The following is a 2500-nucleotide window of genomic DNA, read 5'->3' on the forward strand; positions in this document are numbered from 1 at the left end:
GTTGTTTGGTACTCGCTGTCATGGCTTGTATTTTTTCAATTGTCGTACAAGTGTGTATTCTATTTATTTATTTTATTGTATTCATTCTTCGTGAATTTTAAGAATGTAAGTGAGATCCATTGTGTACTATTGTCTGTAAGGTTGTGACCAGTTGTCCTGTTCTCGTAGCCACTGGAGTAGGAGGGGGAGCCCGGGTAGCTTTGGCGGTGTGTACTACCTCTCCCAGTACCAATTACGGCCAATATAACCTCTTTGATCACTGTACCGCATCATACCCCTGAAGACTGTCCTAGGACTAGGACCGGAACGTCGGGCATTAAAACTCCCACTTTGAGTCTGGTGTTTATATTTCTCCCCTTCAACATGGATCCCAAACTCCAGATCTTCACATGCACACATGCACACATACACACATACACACACACACACACACACACACACACACACACACACACACACATATATATATATATATATATATATATATACATACATATGTATATATATATACCAGTTATGTTTCATTGGTGTAACTCATTATAACGAAATATAGTTTAACCCTGGGGTTGTGCGCCTTGTTTCAAGGTGGCATGGAGTCATGAAGCCTTTATAGTGAGAACATCATTTCCTAGATAACGTTATCAGGCTGACTGGCTCATCTAGAGACCATAAGGCCTAAACATGGAACGCCTAATGTAGACCTTATGGTCTCTTGCAGTCTCCATCATTTTTATGTTCTTATTCATAAAATCTACCGATAATTTTCCTAGATATAGCTAATGTTGGAAAGGTTCGACAATGCTTGTAAAAGGTTTTGAAAGTACGGCCCTAGATTCCTTGACCTAACTTTGACCTCCATAATCCATTCTTTGACCTAACCTTGACCTGCTGAAGTAGACGTGAGTGCTTACTTTACTCTCCTCATTACTGTGACGACCCAAAATAAAGGGAGACATGGGAATGCCATTAACCTGCGAGCGCATAATGCTCCTTAAAAGGAACTTAATTAGTTTATTTTTTTAAATTCCGTTATATATGTTATTCTTGATAATATTTTTCTTTCGTTAAAATGTAATGAAAACGTTTTTTGTACCATAGGAATGATGAAAATTAAGTTTTCACCAACAACTTACTTATAACAGAAAAAGTAAAATTGTTGTGTTCCTTTTAAGGAGCATTATGCGTTCGTGTGTTAAGCAGCTGCGCTGAAAAGTGTGTTTAACATTTTGTGAAAAGATAGCACGTATCCGGGTACACACATACAAACACGTACACACACATACACACACTCGTATAGACACACGTTTACACACACACACACACACACACACACACACACACACACACACACACACACACGCAAAGAATTACTAAGGTAGAGCATACCGACAGGAGACCTTTTGGTCCATAACTATGTCGGATGCTAAGGGCCTACTCACACCAAGCTTACGACCTGTTTCCGGCCACCGGCGACCAGGTAGTCGCCTGTCAGTTGCAGGTAGACTTTGGAAGTCACTGGTAGTTGGTAATAAGATAAGTAAATAAATAGATAGATATATTACAGCACACACTGAATAGTCCCCAGTACATAGATTTTCATCTGATCAACCACGTTAACTTTTTTTCCGTTTCAGTTCTTTGCATAGGTTTTGTGTCGCCGACCGATCGCTTGATTTTCGGTCGAAGGTGGTCGGAAAGTGGTCGGAAGTTTGGTGTGACTGGGACTTTACACACACACACACACACACACACACACACACACACACACACACACACACACACACACACACACACACACACACACACACACACACACACACACACACACACACACACACACACACACATAAGTATATATATGAAGTGGTGATTTGTTTTTAGCAGATGCTGCGTGTTTATCCCGGCTGGCTGCAGCTGAGAGCAATAAAAATCTCGTTAATTTTGCATAAACTCTGGCCGTGTTTGTTTTAGCAGTTCGAGGACAATGCTTTGGGTAATTAAACATATTTTCTATTTTTCTTTTGTTGTTTACAAGCGGAATCTTTTTGACAGTTGGGCAGCGGTTTCTCCCTGTCTTTTTTTTTTTTTCTTTTTTACATTTTTATCTTATTTTATTTTTCTATTATTATTATTATTTCTTTTTCTTTTTCCGCGAAGACGTGAGGGAGGTAGTTGGCGGTTTTGTTGTGGAGTGTTGTGGAGTTCCTCCACTCCCACCTATAACGCTGTCATCGTTTTCCTAATTTATTGGAGGTTTTACCACACCTCCTCCCCTCCTCCTCCTCCTCCTCCTCCTCCTCCTCCTACCCCTCCCCTCATCCTCCTCTTTATGTACTTACTCCTCATTCTCCTTCAGCTCCTCCTCCTCCTCCTCTTCCTCCTCTTTTTCATTATCTATTTTTCCATTTCTCTTTTTCCCTTTCTCCTCTTTTTCCTTTCCTTCTACTTTCTCCTCCTCCTCCTCTACTTCCTCCTCTTCCTCCTCCTCCATCTCCTCTTC

At 40.7% G+C, this 2500-nt stretch overlaps 1 protein-coding gene across 1 annotated transcript in view; it reads left to right on the forward strand.

Moving 5' to 3' along the window:
- LOC143036168 (thrombospondin type-1 domain-containing protein 7B-like) overlaps nucleotides 1-2500 on the forward strand; it is a 546632-nt gene that overhangs the window by 1508 nt on the left and 542624 nt on the right. The gene's annotated exons all lie outside the window — the stretch shown is intronic.

Source organism: Oratosquilla oratoria, chromosome 20 (genome assembly GCF_046742065.1).
Source record: "Oratosquilla oratoria isolate Oo_2021 chromosome 20, ASM4674206v1, whole genome shotgun sequence".
Classification (NCBI taxonomy): domain Eukaryota; kingdom Metazoa; phylum Arthropoda; class Malacostraca; order Stomatopoda; family Squillidae; genus Oratosquilla; species Oratosquilla oratoria.